This window comes from Cavia porcellus, unplaced genomic scaffold (assembly GCF_034190915.1).
Source record: "Cavia porcellus strain 051 isolate PalLab524CR breed Dunkin Hartley unplaced genomic scaffold, mCavPor4.1 scaffold_1, whole genome shotgun sequence".
In the NCBI taxonomy this organism is placed as follows: domain Eukaryota; kingdom Metazoa; phylum Chordata; class Mammalia; order Rodentia; family Caviidae; genus Cavia; species Cavia porcellus.
The window spans coordinates 154,925,100-154,948,188 of NW_026947484.1; the positions used below are offsets into that span (position 1 = coordinate 154,925,100).

The window sequence follows — 23,089 nt, forward strand, 5'->3', positions numbered from 1 at the left end:
TTTCTTTCGGTTTTGATTTGTTTGTTTGTTTGCAGTCCTTGGGATTGAACTCAAGGCCACACACTTTTGTTTTTTTGTTGTTGTTGTTGTTGCTAAATTGTGAGATGGGTTCTCACTGTCTCTAAATTGCCCAGCCCGGGCTAAAATTTGTGATTCTCCTGCCTCAGCTTCCCAGAATCCTGGAATTATAGGCTTGAGCTAACACATGCAGCTCTAACCTTTCTACCTCATCATTCTCCCCTTCTACATCTCTGCCTTCACCAAAACTTGATGAGCCAATCAAATTAACCTTCTTCTCATAGACCCCGTGTTCTTCTCTCAGTCTCACCACTCACTCACCCTGATTATGGTTCATGTTGTTTGCCTGCTTTCTTTACCAGACTAACTCAACCTCCCTTAAGCTTTCGGCTCAGACATCACTAACCCTGGGAAACTTTCCTGCCTCCCATGGATTAGGTGTTACAGTAGTTTAATTAGCACCCTGCTCTTCCTTGTCATCCCACTGTATTATAATTGCCTATTGACTTATCAGTAGCTCCCCAGACTCAAATTAAAAGACCGTGACTATCTTGTCTTCTTTTTGATTCCCAGCATCCAGCAAAAAAACCATGCACAAGGCTAGCACTTGCATTCTAGTTAAATGGATGAATGATTTGAAACCAGCATCATGGATAACCATCAATACCAACACTGTTCACTGAGCACATCTTTATCAGCAACCGTGAGCACTAGACTACAGTTCTAAGCCTCAGAAGCAAGCGAGCTTGGGCAAGTTGAAGAGCACAACAGAGATGCCTTGTGACATCCATCAGGGAGCAGAGGGCTGGTGAAAATTACACTGGTGAGTAAGACAGGTTGCAGTCAGGCACATCATGGGAACCCAGTCATATGGCTTCAATAGCAATTAGGCAACAGCAAAAAAGAACGTTAGCAAATTGCAAATACTGAATCAAAAATTAAATGAAGTCAAATGATACAGGAAGAATAAGTGGCCACTACTTTTCACTTGTAGATATAAATAACAGGTGTTGGCTTGTTGAGTACTGGGAAAGACAAGGACATGCCTGAATTCCTCCCAGAAGAGCAGCATCACCAACACCCACAAATGTGAGAGAAATGCAAATTTTGTGGACTCATCCCTAACCCAGTCCAGCAATCGGAGTTTTCCAAGTCTTCCAGGGCATTCTTCTCATGACTAAAGTGTAGGAACAACTTCCTAATTCAAAAGACAACCAGACCAACGCTCCATGTGTATAATAATAACTTGTACATGAAACTCTACGCATCAAATCCTCTTTCCAGTTGTTTATACACCGATTTGCACAATGACAATACACAGTGACACTCTTGCTTTACAGATGAAGAATCATAGTGTCACTGTATTTCAACAAACTACTCCAGAACCTGGAACTCCTTGCGAAACCTTTCTCCCTCGTACCAACCTCCCTTAGTGGCCTCTGTCTTCCTCTCCCCACACTCATTTTGGATTCATTAACCCCTTTAAATTCATACTCAACCGAGTTCAGCCTTCCCCTGTAGAATTCATTCCTGTGACATAATCCCTTAGACCAGCTTTCCTAGAGGAACACAAGGTCAAAATTGCTTCTGTAATAATATTGAAGCATATTTTCTTTCTTTTTAAAATAAATTCTATTGACATCTGCACTAAAAGCAATGATAGGAAAAAGTGGTAGCATCTTAATGTGAATTAAGACAGTGATGCCAGACTTACAGGTCATCATTGTGCTCTTCATGGTCATGGGCTCTCAATAAAATAAATGCCAATTTCAACTATCAATGTTTTTAATGGAGTGAGAATTATCAATTTTATAAGGCCTTCAGTACACATGTATTTACTGTTCTGTATAATGAAATGGAAAAAGGCATAAAGCACTTCTACTCCATACCTAAGTACAATGGTCATAAAGAAATCCCTTTATGTAATTGTCCGAGTCATAACTTTGACTAGGGGCTTTGTGTCAAGCATATTTTATTTGAAAAGGAAACTAACAAAGTAAAGTTATTTAGACTTCAGCATTTGTAGAAAATGAAATAATCCTACCACTTTAGAAAAAAACAACTAACAGTATTTGATGCCAGTGACAAAAATCTTGTTTTCAAGTGAAAATTAGAATCTTATAAAGTTCATATCTACCAACATGAGCTAGGCAACTCCTTGGAATTTAATCTTTTTGGATGACATACTGGAGTGGTTGATGCTGACAAAATATAATTTTTTTGGATACCATATAAGGCATTGTGTGAACAAGTGAAATATCTGCATTACTTCAGTGAACTGATATTTTCCAATGGCCAAGACAAGATGCTCCCAAATCATGCATGAATGCAAAATTCAATGTGCAAGCTAGACCAATGGATTTGAAAGTAACAGAAAATGAAAAGTTCACTGATTCAGTTTCAGATTTAATATAGCAACTAACCTTTAAAGAACTACCCACTGGAGTTTGGCTGTAGTAACAAAGCAGTGTCCACATAACCTGAAAAGTCTATTCAAATACTCTGCCTTTTTACAGCTACATATCTGTGTGTGAAGCTCAGTTCTCTTTATCAACTTCAACCATCTCAACATGTTGCAACAGATTGAATGCAGAGCAATACAGAGAATCCAGCTGTCTTCTATAAAACCAGACCTCATGGATAGTTGTGAAAATGTTTTAAATGCTACCATTCTTACTAATTATTTTTATTTTGGAAAATGTAATTATTTCTCCTAGTTGCTATTCATGTTTCCTTGAAATTAATTCATTATTATTTTTAATCAAAATAATAAATATTTTAAAATCTGTCCCACTTTACCTTCTAATATGATAACCAAGAATAGATAATACTAAAATGAACAAAAGATTTTGTATTTTTTTATTTTCTATAGCTTTTTCTTCCATATATAAATTCTCAAGCTCCTACTGAGTGTCTCAGACTACTCTTCTTCGAAAGTCTTCTCTGGTTTACACAAAACAAACATTACTTTGTTCCTCGGAAGTCCTTTATATGTAACTAGTTTGGATTTCTACAACTTTACAAGTCCGGCTTTGTCTGACCTGTCACAGGACCCATTAGTGTGACTTTGAGAAAGTTTGCTGCTGTAAGCCTCAGAATCTTCATATGATGACTTCAACAGAAGTAATCATAATGCCTACTTCATTAGATCTGTTGGGAGTACTTCATGGACTGATCTATGATCCACTCCCCCAAAATTCCAATGTTAGTGCCCTAAATTCCAGCATGGCTATATTGGGAGTAAGGAGGAAATTAAAATTCAACAAAGTCATAAATGTAAGTCTCTTACTAATGGGATGAGAGTCCTTATTAGAAGAGAAACTAGACAACTGTCTCTTTTCCCACTGTTTGAGGACACAATGAGAAGAGCCAACTGTAAGCCGGAACTCTTACCAGTAACTGAATTGGCCAGAGCCTTAAAATTCAATTTTCCAATCTTCAGAAAGGCAAGACAATAAATGTACATTGTAAGAGCCATGCAGACTTTAGTGTCTTGTTATAGCAGCCTTGACAGATTACTACAAATTTTGGTACCAAGAAGGTGGTGCTGCATCAACAAATACCTAAACATGTGGAAGTGGCTTTGGAACTGGGTGATGGTAGAGGCTGGAGGAGTTATAGCATTCGTACCAGAAAAAGTCTAGATTGTTGGGGAAAAACTCTTGAGAGAAATATAGAAATTAAAGATGGGGACTCAAGAGGGGAAAAAAGAAGACTGCAGAGAAGTCTTCCATCTTCTTAGAGGATACATAAACAATCATAAAGAGGCAATTGGTGAGATTACAGACACTGCAAGCCATAATGCTGGGGTCTTGGATGGAAAGGAGGAATGTGTCACTGGAAACTGGAGGAGGCCAGTTCTTTTTATAAAATGGCAGAGAGATTGGTTGAAATTAAACAATGAACTGAGGAGATGTTCAAGCAAAGTAATGAAGGAGCAGCTTAGTTCCCTGCTTGCTTACTGTAAAATGCTCTTAGAGGACAGAGAGAAACTGAAGTTGGACTTAGTAAACAGAAATAAACAGGAACTGAAAAATTTGGAATGTTCTCTACATATTACAAAATATACAGCCCATGTTACAAAAACTGCTACATTCCATTAGAGAGAATGCAAGCGTGCAGCTAGGCTATGGCTTTAGGAGAAGTTTGTGGTGTTACATGGGCAGAAACACCACCAGTTGGAACCAAAAACGTGGAGTTAGGACCAAATGAAGGCCAGCAGGTTCTAAGACCATAGGGCTGTGCAGCTACGAACACACAGTGTTCTTCAAACTGGGGGAAGAGTCAAAGCTTGTCAAAGCTGTTTCCACCCCACGGCCTGGGCCTCATGGAGTTTATAGTCTGCCCCCATGGAGTTTATAGTCTAGAATGGTGGAAGTTTAATCATGTAATTATTCAAATGAATACATAACCATGGTAGTAGCATCAAATGGTTTTGAGAAAATCAAAGATGTCAAGGATGCTAAGAGATGATAAAATATAAGAGAGATATAATGCAAAGCATGCTAAAAAGCTCATCATAGCCATTTCACGATGTATACAGACTTCAGAACAATATATTGCACATAATAAATACAATTTTATTTGTGATTAAAATTAAATAATTTTTTAAAGAAAAAGCAGAGCTTTAATCTCAGCTGGGTGTGAAGTTGTTTTACATTAGGAAGACTTCTTCGAGAAAGTAGCTTAAAGAGGGGTAAATGCTGTTCAGGTCCAGACTGTTACAGGAAAAGGGCATTTTTTCCTTGTGGACCATAAAAGAATCTGTTATTGTCATTATTTGATATTTTTCTACTTAATTTAAGTTACACTCGGAAGCATAAAAACCTTGCTTTTAGTTCTTACATAACACTTCTAAACTTAATGTTTATTCTAGTTTTTATATGAACGTCCCATGCCTGGTGCTTGTTGAGAATTATTAAGAGAAGTAGAATTACCTTCTGGGAAAATTGAAAAATGACCTTTACAGGCAAAAAGGTAGAAGATAAAAGGATCAATAAACAAAAGTCCCCAGTTTCTCAATTCACCTGACTAATGTTACAATCAGAAAAAAAAATTAATGCATAAAGTCAGACTCTTCAGAGACGTGAAGATCAGTAGGTGAGAACAAGGACACAGGGAAGTCTATAAAAGTGGATTCCAGTCTCACTGTTAAGTGATTTTTTCCTGATCAAAGAGAAGTAATGAAAAGCTTTGAAAAATGATCCATGGGGCTGAGAAATACACAGCTGCAAATATCCCACCTGAGGCAGTGCATTTTAATGACCTGGCCTCAGAAGCACAGCATCTTCTCCCCAAAACATAGGCCCCCGGAGCAAGCAAAGGCCCCAGCAGGAATCCAAAAGAAGCATGGAAATGAGCTGCACGTTTATGCTGTCAGAGACCATGAGGGGAGCAACAAGGCTGAGTCAAGACAGTCAAATATGAAACCACGTCTCTCTCCACCTTTTCCTTTGGCATTCCCATACAAGCTCGTGAGGACACCTCAAAAATTCTTTCTGTAAGTCCAGTAGAAGCTCTTAATACATCATGATTTATATATAGCTAACAGAAGAAACTTGTAGCTGGGAGCCAGCAGAACCTAGTATCAGTCTCCGTTCATAACTGTGGGCAGAATTTGTCATGGTACAATGCCCATGAGTCTCCATCCCTCACTTGGGGAAGGTGGCCTTTGAAGAAAATTACTTCATTTGTAAAGAAGCTCTGACTTTCCAGAAGCATTAATGCAATCAATAAAATCCCACATTTGGCATCTGGATTATATTAGTTTCTTTAGTTATACAGTGCTCACAGCTGGAATTTAACATGCACAGGTGCAGTGGGCCTCTTCCATTCTGGAGATGTAGAAAAAGTGTTATGAGTTGTCCCAAAAAAGTGGCCAAGGTTAGGGAGAAACTAGGTTCCCTCGGTCTTCCACTCATGGTCCCTCATGGGTGTTTCCCCAACGGTTCCTGCACTTACCTGCTTTAAATCTCAGGACCATGCTGGCCGCTCTACACTGAGAAAATCATCTTCTCTCCACAGTCAAGAAAAATAAGTCACCATTTTGATTATCCTCAACTTTCTGACTGCTTCAGCACACGTATTTATAAGCAGCTCTGCCCTTTACTGCTTCCCTGGCCATCTCCAAAGCACCTGTTCACTGTCCAGTTTCACATAATATCCACCCTGTGCTTGCTTCGCAGCTCCTCTTGGTCCCCCCCCAACACGGAACCCCAGCCACTTTGGTTCCCCCTGCTTTTCAACTTCTTATGTCCAGAAATCCCTAGGAGGACAGCCATGCTCAGAGGGCTTGTTTCACACCTCCTTCTGTTACCTAGCACTTCCTCTCCACTCGCCCCATTTCTGAGCAGCCCATATTTTTGAAAGGATAATTCACACTAGTGGTTCTCAAATTATGATGCACAAATTGATCACCTGAGGGTCACTGCAGTGAAATGGAGGAGCTGGTTTGCATCAGACTGGGGAGGGACAGAGTTTGCAAATTCCTAACTTCCTCCCCAGGAGACACTGCTGTTGCTGCCATGCCCGCTATACTTGGAGAAGTTTCTATACTCTAATTTCACTTTCTCCACTTATTCTACCAAAAACAACTATCAGTTTTTAAATGGCTTTCTGGAGATGGGAGTATAAATATCAAATAAATTAAATGTACCCTTACTGATCTTCTTAATGTCCATAACAAGAATGAAAGAGCATTTCAGTTCCAGGATTTGGGCTGGGTGAGTAATAAGCTTCATGCCCCAAAGAGGAGACCACTGTGTGTAAAGAGATACTCCAAAAACCCAGCAACTGAAGTTTCCTTAACAGATGATGTAACCAGTGTTTTACAAATCTGATCAATAAGGGATGTTTAAATTCTGGAAGGCCTCGTGGGTCAAAGGCAAGAACCATTTCTGTGTATTTCTGGGAAATTCTGATAGTTCTCAGAAAATATCCCAGTAAATCATTTTATTTGTGTTTGCTTCTAGATTTCATTTTTTAATGTTGTTTTATTTTGCTTTGCTTGTCTTCTTTTATTTTTCAATATAATGTACACCAATCCTTCCAGCAACTGGTCATATATCCCAAAGCTTGCAAGAAGAAAATACTAAGTATTTCAAAGCTGCAAGAAAGTAACTGGGCTGGAAGGCTGGGGTCCCCATGTACTTTTCTCACAATTTTGCACTAAACTGTAAAAACCCCTCCTTCTTATCTTGGAATCTGCCTTTATCCATACTCTATAAAACAATCCCAGAGTCCGATTAGTCTTTCACAGAACACTTCAGGACAAACTGCCTTGTTGGTTAAATGCCATGGATGTCATATAACATGTTATTTCTGTTGCATTAATTATCAACCAGATAAAACATGCTTTTTGAAATGAGGACTGCTAAACTCTACCCTAAGAGGCAGAAGTGTCCCTTAAGGAAATAAATATTCACCCAGCAGCCTTTATCTGTCACTGGCCTCTCAGATTTCACAACGTACTGTGCTCTAATGACAGGAATATCTCATTCTCCCAGCCAGCCTCAGGGTTGAGCTCTCACAATTTCAGTCCCCACTGAATGGCCAAAGTTGAGAACACCAAGAAGCCCAGAGGCACCATATACAGAGGTAGATACAAAAGATACAGAGAGTTCCTCTGTGCCCAGAGTTTTAGAAGCTGTGGATTTATCACAAGATTGGTGGCAGGCTACACAAGCAAAGGATACAAATTGTGTTACTGTAAGAAAAGAATCTAGGAAAAGAATCTAGGAATACATCTTGGTTGAAGATGTATTCTCCCAGCAAAGAGGCTAGCTCACTCCTGGGATTATCCTGGCAAGGCCAGGATCACTTAAGAAAACTCCTTTTCTTGTTCTCCTTTGAGAAGGTGAAATAAAAGTTGTGTCCTTTTGGTGCCACTCAACCCTGTAGCTCATCAGCAACTGGAGCCTGGTTAAAACTCTAACAGCTCCAAATGCTTAAAAGAGCAGATAAGGACAAGGTCAATTCCCATATATGACAATTCTGCAACAGAACTCACAAATCTAACCCTAAATGCACCACTTCCCTTCTGTTCCCAAATGCAGGAGAATCATTTTTACCCTTAACTTCAAAACGCACACAGTATCTGAATCTTTATCTATCCACAATATCCCTTCCTTTGAGGACATCAGATCCCAAGTTCCATATTTCTTAAGGGTTGAGTCTCACAAAGACTGTGAAAATAACAAACACTGAAATACAGGTCTCAGTATCCAAAGCTAAGGAGACACAGTAGCTCATGGCAACCCTGGAGGGACATGGTGTTATGGTTTGTGTTTGGATGCACCCCCTTCCAAGCCTCATGCAGTCATGGATGTGGCTGAGTCTAGTGTTTGTGATTGGCTTGTTGTCTAGCACTGGGATTGGCAGTGTGAGTGCTGCACTCACCCAGGGGCAGAGCCAGTATACAATATAAAGGAGGGAAGGTGATGTGCTTTCCTCTTTTGTCCTTTTGCTGTTGTCACTTTAGGCCACTACGAATGGCTGCCTCTCAGCCATGCACCCTGTCTTGGTGTCAGCTGTAGCCTGAAACCTCCCCAAACTGTAAGCTAAATAAATCTTTCCTTCCTTCCTTTTGGTCATCAGGTATTTTGTCTCAACAACAAGAGACAAGTAACCAAGACACAAGGTGACCAGAAGTTTCTGTGCAGACACCATTACACGTTGGCTCTAAACACAAGACTTTGCACCACTGTTTTCCACGATGGGAAATATATGTAACATATGTGCATGTGAATGTGTGTGTGCATGCAAATGAATGTATGTGTGCACACACATGTGAAGAGTAGGGAGAATGAAAAGTAAGTCTTTAATCAGCACAGCTCAATGGCCAATGTAATGTTTCTGCTTGATGATAACCCCATATGGTCACCACACACACACACCCTTAGCACCCCCCCCCAGAACTACACAGTCCTCCAGAGTACTTCAGAGTAACAGAAGTTTCTTTTCCCAATGCATTCAACATGGTTGACTGAATTCAGTGGTTTACACAATGTCCTAAACACATTTTGTAAGCTGTAGCATAATCTACAGAAGTGATGCTTAGATTAAAAAATTAACTTAGCTGGAGTTTAGAAATTTATTGAAACTATTCAGTTAACTGGCATGCACATACATACTGAGAATAAAATATTCATATACACTGTAGCCTACCCTTTACTGTATTCCCAAGCCACATAACAGAATATCAAGTAAGTAATTATAGAACTATACGACAGAAAATAATCAGGGTATTTTGGTTATAGAAGCTGTGACTCTGAAGTATGATATATTCATCTATTGTGTGTCATAATGAAGGCAGTAATTTATTTCAAAGTCATTTAGACTTTGAAATGCTATTCTGCAGAAAAGCATCCAAAACATGATAAAGAAGATCAGAAAGAAAACCATAATTTCATAGGAACGAGTGCCAGAACTAAAACTTTAACAATAGCAAGAGGTGGCAAAGGCACATTCTGAATTTTAAAAAAAACTCAGGCTTGAGGAAGTAGGAGGGGTGGGAGGGAAGGATGGATATGCAGTTTCCTTGGAAACTAAATGTGATATTATTGCAGCAATAAGCCTCAGGGATCATTGTTTAGAGGGTGGAAATACTGCTCATCTGCTTAAAACTGGACAAGGGTAATTTAGAACCTAAATAATTGTGATCTCTAGGAGAATCCTCAGGGAACCCTAAAGACTGCTGTAGAATGAAGGTACCATTACAAGCTCATAAATCAGCAGAGGAACATAAGAAAGGTCCCCCATGAGGTTGCGGAAAGCAGAAAACCTCCATAATGAGTTACACGTATAGTTTCCAGGGCATGGATATAAATAGGCACCACCAGGCATCCTACACTCCCTCCCACCTTGGTCCTCTCTCATGGCCTTGAGAAAGCTCCACAGTCCCAGATCAGCATGTTTTTCAGGGAGACTGTTTGGAATACCCCCCAAACACTCCAGGTTCGGAGGTGGGACTTTTGGAAGGTGATGGGATAATGAGGGTGCTACACATACACGTGGAATAATCCTCACAGCTGAATGCTCTTAGGAGGTGAGACCTGGTTGGAGTCATCTGGGATGTGACATGGAAGGGTACATTCCTGTCCCTGGCTCTTCTGTTCTCTCTCTCTGCTTCCTGGCTGCCACAGGATAAGCAGCTGTCTTCTTCCCAGCTCTTTCCATCATGCTGCTCTGCAAGCCTGTCTCCACCTCGGAGGAAGTTGACCATGGACCAAAATATGAGCCAAACTAAACTTCTGCTTCTTATGTTATTGGATATTTGTCACAAGGACAAGGACATGGCCAAGACAGATACCTAGGTGATTTCCTTAGCCCAGCTCTATCACTGACTGGCTTTCTGAGCTTGACACTCCACTGACCTTCCTGGCCTCACCTAGGAAAGACACACACACACACACACCCTTTGTTGTCAAGATCATGGAGAGAACTGAATAAAACAAGAAAAGCCATCAAAATACTGCCTGGCTCATGGCAGAGGCATGCATGTCAATGTGCTTTCTCTCCCCAGGGGTCAATGGATGCATCTTGCCCTGTGTGTTTCTTTCTCCCTAGGACAATCCAGATACATAAGGAAATGGAGTTGGAATTGATAGTAGAATATTTTTGTAGAGAAACTTGCAAGGTGTGGCACCTGGTCAGGTCAGGTTGGGCATGTGTGGATCCTTGTGGCCACTTAGACATTTGGGAACCAACTGTCCTAATGATATAAAGGCCCAGGGTGGCAGAGGAAGGGGGATTCTGTGTCAGGATTAGGGTCTAATTGAATCAGGAACACCTAAAGGAGAACAGCATATGAAAGCATCTCTCCACAAGGGCAGGGACTCGGTTTGCTCTGGTCCATCTCTATGTCCCTTGTGCCATCACAGTGGCTGGAACATGGTACATGCTCCACAAAGGAGGAACGCGGAAGGAATGCTAAAGGCAGCAGAGCAAACTCAGAGCTGTGGACAAAGCCATTCAGGTCAGGGTCACGAGCTAGGAGCAGGGCTTAACACACAAAACTATAAGCAAAGTGAATCGTGCTTGTCTTCTTCCAGGAATCTATGAGCTGTTCATATAAACATTTTTGAAGTATTTATTGAGCATCTACCCACTTTTTCCTAGAAACTGTGTAACACGCTTCAGAACAAAATGAAGAAAAGCTCTTGTCACCTGAAGCTTTCATTTTAGAGACCCTCAGGTGGCGTTAAAACGGCATGTGTGTCAGGCTCCACCGCAAGGCTGTGAGCTTTTTCATGTCCAGGTCACCCTGGCTTCCTCCATGCTGCCCACGGTGCCCCTGAAGTACAGGAAAGGCACAGTAAGCATACTTTGGAATGCACTCTAAAAGTTAAGATGCGTAGACAAACCCTGGCTTGGGATAAGAAGTTTTTTGGTTGGTTTTTTTTTTTTAGGTTTTTATTTATTTATTTATTTATTTATTTATTTATTTTTTGAGATAGGGTCTCCCTATGTAGTTCAGGCTGGTCTTGAGCTCACTTTGTAGTGTAGGCTGGCCTCAAGCTTGCAATGATCCTCCTGCAGCAGCCTCCTGTGTGCTGGGATTACAGGCATGCACTACCCCGCCTGGCTGTAGGGCTAAGAAATTCTGCAGTCATGATTTGAGTCTCAGCTCTGACATCACAGGAACTAGCTAGTAACCTTAGGTGAGTGGCTTTTCCTCTCAGACCCCTGGTTTCCTCCTCTGTGAAGTGGAGGTAGTGGTGTGGAGTTCCGGGGAGCATTAAAAGAGGGGCTGCCTTTAAAGCACACAGAGGAGACCATGGATGGTCACTAAGTGGTACCTGCTACTGTCAAGACCACGATCACTGTTATTTTTCGTAGAAACACAGATGGCCATCCTCAGTAAGCAGGGCGAGGGGGAGAGAATCAGAGAAAATCTTCACCTGCAAAACACTCAAATCAAAACTAGTCGTTTTAGAACACAAGGATACTCCTGACTGATTCCTGCATCAAAAGAGCCCCTCTATACACAGGCCCGCCCCAGCGGATGCACGGGTCAGTCACCCATTCCTCCAGGGGGTGCCTGACTCCAAACGGGTCCCTAACTACATCAGCTTCTCCCAGGGTCCTCACTGGTGGTTTGTTCCTCATGACCACTCAGAAAAGGTGGATGTTAACTGTGCACTTCTGTTTTTATTTCTGGGCAAATTCTACAGTTAGACTCTTCTAAGATGTCTATGTTTCTTCTCTCAGGTTTGGTACCTATCCTGGGCAGAAAGAAGACCTCCGTTGAGATGCCTTTGGTTCAGAAAATGTATGATCTGTAAGTTAATCACTACAATGAATAAATAAAATCAAGAAAATTATATGAGTATATATATATATATATATATATATATATAGTTATCAAGGTAAGTTATTTGAATTTTTCTCTGTGTACCCACAGAGAGAAAAGCAGCAAAAACAAGAAAGTGATATATAAATCAGGTGTTTTACATGAATGCATAAACATGACCATATGTGTGTGTGTGTGTGTGTGTGTGTGTGTGTGTGTGTGTGCACGTATTTCCATGAATTTAGGTTTCCATGAATTTAGGTTTTGTAACATGTATATTAGATGATCTTAATAACAACAACACAATATAAATAGTATGCAAATACTTGTCATGATGTGCTGCTTAGGGCCAAAAAGGAAGAAAATATTGTCTGTTCCTGTTTATTATAGACCCATTTAAAAAAAATTGACTTCACGATTGGTTGAATCCATGGATGCAGAACTCACAGATAGAAAGAGCTGACTGTGTGACATTGTTCATCTTCACCCACCACCAAAAAGTCATTTCTAAAATCAAATATAGACATCCACAATAAAAAAAGAGGACAGTTAAGTGTTGAGGTTTGCTAATTAGACCATTTTAAGTAGATAATAATGTAATAGCATACCAAAGAGTGAATGAGCTGGAGAAATACATTATACAACATCTTCTCTAGATGAGTGGACAAAGAGTGAAAGTCCCCTAGATTCTCACTGTGTTATCACAAGATTTGCAGAACCCACTCCTTCATTGTCATTTCTTTCTATTCTTCACTGAACAGACGCCCCCAAAAGAACTGCATTCTACACAGCAGCATCTGCAAACTCTGTAATAGCCCTGATGCCTAGCCTGAGACACCAAAGCCATAAATACATACTCTATTTCTCAAATGACAATTTTGTGCATAGTAAAATAAGTGCTAAGTCAAAATTCAAATGACTAAAGTTGTTTTAGGTAATTCATAGGTTATAAAAAATAATGAGAAGTGAAAAAATTATGAGGGTATTATAACACTCTCATTAAAATGAAAATCTATGTTACAACTTTATGTTCTTCAAATACCATACCAGACTGAAGCATCAACCAATATATCACATTTGCTATTCCTAAAGAAAGGCACTTTATGTGGCATGATAGCCTTATCTATTAATTTTAAGAAATACCTATTTTTTTAAGCTAGAACCATCTCCAATTTACATGACTATCAAAGTTTATTTTTAATCAGCAACTCATTAGAGTAACTAAAAGGAAGCCAATTGCAAAAGACCAATGTACCCACACTCACACGTAGGCACATGCATATGCTGTACCCCCCACACATAATTTAAGTGCAACAGGGTAATCTGAAAGCAGAGAGATAATTTTGTCTCCAAAAAGGAAAGAAACTCTTATAAAGTCATCATTATGAACAGTTTTATGAATAGCACTAAAAGATCTTGCACGTGTCTGAGAATTGATCATGCAACAAGGCTCAATCAGTCAGATATTAGTTTCATGGTGCAGAAAAGACTCTGTCTAGACTCATCTGCAAAAAAGCAGACTTCATCTTCATCTTTTACTCTTTTCAGAGTGGCATGGCAGACATTCTGCATTTGGGTTCTGATTGGACAAGTGATTGCTAATAATCAGAAGGTATGATTTACCTTTTGAAAACCATGGAACAATTTCTAGATAACACCAATAATGTAAATGACTAGAATTCCCTATAGCACAAATGCTTATTTCATTTCATTCTTCAAACCAGGGTGCAGAGAAAACAAATAGAGAAAGTTTGATACTGGACTCTCAATTTTTTATCAGCAAGATTTGTTGGTAACATAGAGTGATATTGGCCACCTCAAATGAGAGATTCAGTGACCCTTCCAGGCATGAGAAATAAGGATTGTAATTCAAATTTCTGAGTGTCCGTGTCCTGTCATAGCATTAAAATAATCATGCAAATCTGCCTCCAGCTGGTCTCTGATTTGCATCCATTTTATCTGTTCAAAATGATTTATATGTACTTGTACTCAATTCTAAATTCTAATTTTAACATTCAGTCTTAGAAGAAGAGACATTTAAAATATTTGGACTAAATTTACAGTATCAATAGCTAACAATTATTAGCATTATAAGAGTGTGCCTAACACTAAACCTGGTTAATAAGCAAACATCCTACATATGTGTTCTTTACAAATTAGAGTACTAACTATATTTTCTTGCCAATGTAAAGAAAAAGATTGCTAACCAATGTGCCTATTACCTCCCTAATGTTTGAATGATACATAATATAGTGCATGTTGATTAAACACAAGACAAAGAATATCTTAACTAATTCTATGTGTTTGAGAGAATAGAATACTCAGCATTCTGTACTTCTATTTAGTTTTAGTGACTTGCTTAAAAACAATGAGAAAATTTATAATGTGGAAGCCCATAATGAGTCAAAGATCATTCAAGCAGAACCAAGAGTCATTTGCAAGTTGCCCACACTTTTGTGGAAATAAAACACAAACAACTAGAACTTTCCTTCCAGAAAAGCCAACCTGGATTAGAGCCAGTTTTTGGATTCCGATCTCAGGAAAACTACCCATGCCTGAATAAATGTAGTCTTAAAACTCAGTCAATACTAACAACAGCAACAGAAATAATAGCTGTTGTATTTTTAATATATAAAATGAAAGCTATCTTTATTTTTTAAATGAGAAAACGTTAACTCCAAGAAGCAACTTGCCAAACATCACACAACTGCTACACAACAAAGCTGGATTTAACCTCTAGAGTTACTAAAAGTGCGTTTATTCAATGGGTATTCTCTGAACACTTACTATGTGTGAGGTACTTTTCTGGATACTGCTGAGCTGTAATGAAGAAAACACAGGCTCCGTGCTCACTGACCTTGGATGAATGTGGCATGAGTACTTTATAAATAACAAAACAATGAAATAAACAGAATGGTCATGCAATAAAATGTGTAATGAAGAAAAATAGAGTAAGAGAAAAATAAAATGTGAAATTAACAGAGGAGGGAGTTCCAGTTTTTTATGAATTAGTCTTGAAATGATTCTCTAATAAGAAAATTGGTCACACTTGAAGAAAAGTGAGAATCATATAAACAAGTAATTTTTTAAAATCCTTCAGGCAGAAGAAGCAAGGAAAGCAGGCCAAAGGTAGGAGCAGACTTGGCCACATGAGAAAGGGCAAGGAGGCAATTCCAGCTGCAGCGAGGGACAGAGACCAGTGAGTCAGAGGTTAGGATGCAGCACGGACACCATCTCGCAGAGGGCTTGGTAGGATGCTGCCCAGGCTTTGCTTTGGGGCCTGAGACACAAACATTCTGAGCAAAAATGCAAGCAAGCTGAGTTACGCTGTGAAAGACCAACATGATTAACACATTGAGAAAGACGTAAAGAACAGATGCAGAAGTCAGCAGACCAGTGAGGAGAATGAGACAATAATCCAAGCAGCAGTGCTGGTGGCTCAGAACGGGATGGTAAACACAGGGTGGTGGAAATCCATGGCCTCTGATACACTGTGAAGACTTCGCTCTATGGACACACGAGGTGTGCAAACAGAAAGGAGTCCAGAATGACCTCAAGGACTTTTACCTTTGCAAAGAGAAGGCTGGTAGGCCACTTGCTGAGAAGCAACCTGAAGAAAATCTACCAGGCCTAACCTGATGCACTGAACTAAAGCCACAAAGAGGCAAGGAATTCAGTCAGGGTCAGGGCCACTGCTAAGACTTGCATCTTGTACATGGTTATGTTTCCTTTCTCTCTGTACCATTAGGGCTCCCAAGCTGGCTCCACATTGGCTGAATTTTTCAAATTTTTCTTCCAGGAATCAAAGACAGAACATTTTCCTGAGCAACGACTCCTACCCTTGGGTCCAGTGAAGCCCTATTACATCCATCGCCAGCGTCCAGCACAAGACCTCTCCTTCTCAAACGGCTTTCCCTGGTGGGGAAGCCAGATATTTTTCTACTTCGTGACACTGTTGACTCTCCTGTGTAGTTACTTTAATTAATGTTTAATCTTCCTATAGACTCGAGGCATAGACTCGAGGCAGAGTCTATGCAGGGCACCAAGTTCAAAATCATAGCCTCGTAATACTCCGTGGGCATCACATTAACCAGCCATGACAGTTCAAAGGAAAGACCGAAACCCCGCTCTGCTCACACTGCTGGGGATACCGGGCCAGTCTGTGCAGACCCTGGCTGCCAAATCCATCATTTTCTTTTTATTTTCCAACGGTTCCACTGCTAGATGACTATTTCTGCTCCCGTTTCCCAGGGAGGGACTGCATTCTGCGAGAAAATGGCTCCGTCACTCAAGAGCGATGAAATCAGGAGAGCTAGGCTGCGCTGGAAATGATTACTGGAAGCCCAGGAGGAGATGCCAGCAGTGACTGTACACAAGGACCTGAAAGGAAAGGAAAGAAGACTTTCTGCTGCTTATGGTATCTGAGGGAATCATCTGACAGCTTATTTATTAGATGTATTTTAATATTAATTCTCCTCTGTGCCAGAGCTGACCTTCAAAAACATTTACAGAGAGGAGGCAGGCATGGAAAGGGAACCGGCTCCTGTGCAGTTACACGTGAAATCAGTTAAAATTAAATACTAGGCTAGGTAGCTGATCTTTTAAGATAGAGCCTAAATTAGATATCAAGATAAATTAGTACCCAATTAACTGAGATCCAAATTGTTTTCCTTTCTGTATACTTTGGAGAAGAATATATCACGGAGGTGTACGACAGCATAAAGAAGTGCTTAGCTCTTTCTCAAACTGGTTCTAAGTATAAAATGCATTTTATCTGCTCAATCCTGTGAAATCATAGCCTCCTAATGAGAACTGGCATCCAGAATAATGACCCTCAAGCATCTAGTAATGTACAATTGCATTTGATATCCTATATGTACTCAGTCAAAGCTCAGGCTAAAACACTTTAGCAAAGAGGTTTCCAATTAACCCTTTTTCTAAAAAAATCAAATTGTGATAAAATATACAAAATATAAAAATTACCATCATAGCCATTTAAGTGTACAGCTCAGTGTGTGAGATACATTCTCATCACCATGCAACCATCACTACCCTCTCGACCTCTAGAACTCTTGTCACCTTGCAAAACTGAAATTCCATTCCCATCAAACAATCCCATTCCAATCTATTTAACTCCTAAGCAAGACATTGCAGCAACTTATTCTTCAGATACATTATTAAAATGGTATTCCTATATAGGATAAAAATTGGAACTAAGTTCTCTGACAATTTCACTTCACATATAAACCTTGTTCATGCATCATCTTAGGCAACTGTTATATTATTCCAGAAAGTCATGTTTAATCCTCACATACCAATGCTGATGGGTGACCAATCAATAAAATTAGCCTATTATGCATTAGCAGTGCTAGACGAAAATTATTTTTTAGTGGTTCTCTCAATCAGTTTCTACCATCACTTAGGATTAGAGCTGTTTCTACCAGGACCTAGAAGACAAATATCCATAAACACACATTTTAATCTCATTAAGACACAACGAGAAATGTCCAACCACATTTTTTTTAATAAACAAGTGACTGTGGTGTCCCAGAAATGTATCATAAATCAAAGTAAACCCTGACAGTGCAATAACTAACCAGGAGCAATCCTGAGACAGAGGGGTGGTGGGCTCTGGTCTTTATCTAGCAGCAAGCCTACGAGAGGCCCCGGGTATTCTTTGGAGCTTTCACAGCCCTAGCACAAGATGAAATTCTGTGTCAGTCTTTCTTGGTTCTGAGTCATTAGTTCTAGAGAGGGAGGACATTAGAAAACCTTTCAAGCCACAAACCACACATCTTAGGGAGATAGCTAATTATAATTCACCCTAAACTGTGAAAGACTTAACAGACATTAAATAATCATTATTTATAATTGAAGAATCAAGTTACTCAAAAGAAAAAAAAAAGACAAAGCTCAGATTGCTTTGGTTAATGTTTCATTTAAAAAATAAAAACAGTATGTAGTTCCCCAAATGACCAGTAACTTTTGTTCCCAAAGTTAGTAACTTAGAAATTATGTTTAGGGAGTAGCAATGGTAAAACTATAATTAGAATCTTCATGCTTAAAAGAGTACACATTTTATCCACGTATAGCCCACGTACAGGATATCTGGTCTGTCCTGAGATCTGAAAGAATGGCCGAAGGATAATGGAGCTTACACGAAAGTTCTCTTCCTCCTTTTCAACGCAAAGCATTAATTTAGGAGACTTAAAGCTTTGATTTATTTTCCCCTATTTTATACATCTTTCTCATCTTATGCTCTTCTCCTAAGGATAGGGCACCTCGAATTGTCTTAGTTTTGTTTCTCTCTCAACTGGCTGTCCACCCTGGCAAAGAGCATCGACAAAGTCCTACCTTTAGGATAGCTGACCTCAGGGAGTTCAAAGCAAATGAACTGAGCTGAGATACGGATGAAATAACAGGTCATGTTCTCCTTACTTCTCTACATCTCTACAACACTTAGCCTCAAAAGGTGAAAAATAATAAATAAAAATAAGAAAACATATTCTTAGACAATGGCTAAAGTGATAAAAACAATGAAATTATGCAGTGTAAAGAAGTATTAAAAATACACACTCCCAAATCCTCTTCTTGGTGTGGTATAAACTAGTTACAATCTCTTTGGAGACACTTTGATTATACATGGTCAGTTTTAAAATAATTTTCTCAGTGTAACGCTGACGATTGACTACTAAGAACTGTATAAAGGAAGTATCCTAATAAAAATGTGCATAAAGATGAATGTGCAAAAGTATTTAAAATGATACTCTCTCTCTCTTCTCTCTGTCTCTCTCTCTCTCTCTCTCTGTCTCTCTCTCTCTCTCTCTCTCTCTCTCTCTCTCTTCCTCTCTCTCTCAAAACAAATAATGGATTAAGAACAAACCAAAGAAATACAGAATTCTTGGAAATGCATCCCTACAAACACAATTCTATCTTCCTATTTTTTTCCAAACAACTTGTGAATTTGATCTATTATAAGAAATACTGTATATCTTGTTGCATTGGGACACTTTAAATCATGTAAATTATTCTTGGAGAATGTTAAAAAATTCATGTTATTTACTCCTGAGAGGCCACAACAACGCCTCCATCTCTCCAGATTGCACCAGACTATTTTGTGAGTCAAAGATTTTAATTTCTAAGATGCAGCAGCAAAACTCTATGCTCAAATCAATAAAAGGAAATGAGCTACTGCGGTTTGTCTGCTTTCAACTGTACAGCTCCCCCCATACTTATCACAGTCTACAGTGTATCAAAACTCCATTTGTAAATTAAACTAGCTTTTCTGATAGAAGAATGCAGCTAAATTATGTACAGGGCAAACCACACTCATGGCTTATTCTCAGAACCACGAATCTCTCCTTCGGTGCCTCTTTCTGTCCTTGGCCAGCAAATGCATAAACCAATAAAATCAGGATTTTACAGAGTTCAAAGCTTTATGGGAGATTTTTTAAATAATTCTTTTTGTAAACTTTTTTGTTCCCTCTTGCCAGCAGCACAGTTTATTACTACAACCTTCATTTTCTGAAAAATAAAATAAAATAAAAAAGGTTAGGGACTGATTTCCAGTTTGTAATCAATATATTTTTGTTATGATAAGACAAAATCAACTATAGCATTGACTCATATTTTAGTTTTTCCTTCCTCATTTTTATTCCTATTATTTTTAAAGTTACAAAAGCAAATTTTTTTTAATCAGTACCGGGGATCGAACTCACGACTGCCTGCTTGCAAGGCAGGTGCTTATGCTGCTGAGCTAAATCCCCAGCCTCTACAATAGCAAATTTGTGGGTATGCAATGCCTGATTATTAGGGGCTTGATGTAATTATACAATTTGAGTGCTATTGTGCCTTTAAATAATGCTGATGGGTTAATCTTTAATCCATCTGAAGTGAGAATTGCATAACAGATCAAATGATCACTGGGCTAAAAAAATCTAACCAACATGGAACCAAAGCTTAGGAGCCCCTAAACAAAGAAGCACTTTCAAATGACTGCATGAAATAGTAACAGGATATTTTCAAATAATATTTTCTTCTTTCTTGTAATACTACTACAATCTCCTTTAATAGCTATCATCTGTAGTGGGTGTCACCCTGCCTCACAAACTTCCTTTATTTGGGTGGTCACACTCTCTGTGGCCTGAAGAGTGACTTATCTGACCTGTGTGTCACAAATAGTAAAGCTCCTCCTTGGAGCAGGCTGCTCTGCATGGCTACATTCTCTGTCAGCACCTCCACAGCCTCAGTCCATTAGAGTACCAGTGACTGCAGATGGATAAACCTGGGGCACAATTCCAGGGAACCCACTTACCCACAGATAGAAGCTGCACACTGCAACCTAGAAATGGTGACATTTAGGCTCTCCGTCTGCTCTTATTTCTCTATTGGATAGGAGGATGAGAGTTTCTCCAAGATGCTAATAACTTGAAAATTCTGCCCTTAACCTTACAATATGGGAAATTGGAAAGTACAGCAGGAGGGACTAAAGCTCCGGGCAGAGGCTCCGAGCTTTGGCAGACTGTGCTACGCATGCACTCTAACAGTTTTTAACTTTGGCAGTTTACAAGCTTGTCCTGGTCATGGGACTGGTTTTTACATTTAGTAACTACCCTTTAACTGTTCCGGCAACATGAGGTGAATGAGTTCCGAACAGATGAATTGAGTACCCTGGCTTGAATATTCACAGCAATCCTAACTATAAAGGTTATTGTATTTTATCAAGTCTAACATGCCACTGAATGTAAGAAATATCATTATGGTACGTACCACAAGGAAAGAAAAAAGAAAAACATACCACCAATGAAACTCTGTACTTAATGTTCACCTCAAGACACATTCAACCTTTTCAGATGTTAAATGGAAGGACCGACCTGAGTCTCACAGTTAGTGAAGTATGGGACTGTCTTGAATTTTCATCCGAGGAAAGGGAGACTCAAAAAGAGTGACTTACACATGATCATACACAGAACCAGGCAAGGTCGCCCACCTGTGCCCAAGGGTGCATCCTCCCACCTCCTACGGTTCCTTAAGAGGCTTCGGGGAGGTAATCTGTTTCAAATACCAAACATTATGTATTTGTTGATCACTGTGGATTCAGTGCTATACGAATCCCTCTGGAGACTCAGAAAACGTGAAGGTTAGGGTTTTTTCCTTCAAAGAGCTTTTCAGCTTTTCTATGATATTACAAAAGTACCTAAAACTCTGAGGACAATTTTTAAAAGCATAGAATTAAGTGTTGCAGTGTGGGACCTAGACTAAAATGCTGTAGGCTTTAAGAGCAGAGGGCACTCAGTTTTGATGTAGTCAGAATAGGCTTCATAAAGAGGGCAGACAGAGAGAGGTAAAGAAGGCACCTACCTAGGCAGGGACCTGGGGAAGGAATTGAGAATAGTATTGCACAATGACTGGTCTCATGCTGGACTTTGCTGAGATTTTAGAACTTGACTCATGCTCTCCTGCCTCTGGACCTAATCCCTCGCTGTTGCTCCTGCCTGATAACACCTTCCCCAGCCCTGGACCCAGGTGTCTCCTCTGTCCTTGACACCCACCCATCCTCCATGGAGATTTATGTTGGGCACCCTGTAAGTGTCCCCATAACACCTCACCACGCTTCTGCTCCAGAATTATCTATCATTTACTGTGTATATGTGGACTCCATCAGCCTGGCTGTCTCACATTTGGAGAAACTGCTCTGTTCTACCACTCTGCCTCCAGAGCTAATGCAAAATAGGAGACCAGTTAGTTCACTTATAACAATCATACCTGCATCTTCACAAGACTTACGATACTTTACCTTCAACATGACAAACTGAGCACTTCTCCCATTATTTGAAGTGGAGATACTGAGGCTTACAGAACCTAATGAATAGATCCATATCCCAAAACAGACAAGGCAAAACTCCAGCCAGGTATGTGCAACACCGAAGTCCATCTTGTTAGCTATCAGTTAGACTCCTCTGCTCACAGATGAAAGCATTGAAGCAGGGGTAAAGTGGCCTTGCATGATGTAAGAGGTTCACCTGGCTGCTACAGATAATGCACATGCAGCAGATTGAAACTAAACACGTACGGGATGCCTGCCACGTGCCGGTCACAGGCTGACCATCCGCATGGGTTATCTTGTGTTCTCACCATCACTCCAGGTTTGGATTTATTATTTCTGTTTCACAGTGAAGAAACAGATATTTCCACTAAGTAGCAAAGCCATTCACACAGCTGGTAAGCAGCAAAGTCAGTGGAGTGAGACATAAGTTTGGATCTATGCCCCCACAATGAGTTTTGAAAGATTTGGAGGCACACTTTTTGAAGATCTTTCCCCTTAGCCTTGTTTCCCAGTCTGAGTGTTATATCTGGGTGCCTGGCACTGTCAAATGTCAATTTCCAAAAAGTTTTTCTTACCAACCCTCTTTTACAGTCACTTTTTTTTAACCAAAACCTTATAACATTTAATGGACACCATTAGAATTAAATAGCATCTAGGAAAAGCAGATCAATCGAAAAAGCAGGGACCCTGCATTGGACGATGTGTTGCACTAAAATATATTCAGACAGAGTCCAAATCAAGGGTGGCCTTCAAGGCAAATTATGTGGCTCACTGCTGAGACAAGCCAGAGAGTGGTAAGAGCCAAATTACAGATCAGCACCTCGATAAAATTGGATCTGACACCTCTCTCCTTGGGGGATTGGGAATTATCTTCCCTGCATGCACATTTAAACATCAGTCCACCTGCAATACAAGTTTAGAACTCAATACTGGATGCAAAGAAATCCTGCTTG

At 39.8% G+C, this 23,089-nt stretch overlaps 1 protein-coding gene across 6 annotated transcripts in view; it reads right to left on the minus strand.

Moving 5' to 3' along the window:
* St6galnac3 (ST6 N-acetylgalactosaminide alpha-2,6-sialyltransferase 3) overlaps positions 1 to 23,089 on the minus strand; it is a 495,747-nt gene that overhangs the window by 396,664 nt on the left and 75,994 nt on the right. The window contains exon 2 of one of the 6 annotated variants that reach the window (XM_063258116.1): positions 15,878 to 16,690. The exons of 4 other annotated variants lie outside the window; for them this stretch is intronic. The gene's annotated coding sequence lies outside the window, so the exon portion shown is untranslated. Of the gene's footprint in view, positions 1 to 11,184; positions 11,285 to 15,877; positions 16,691 to 23,089 lie in introns of those variants that run through there. One more of the 6 variants, XM_063258118.1, reaches the window with a different exon arrangement.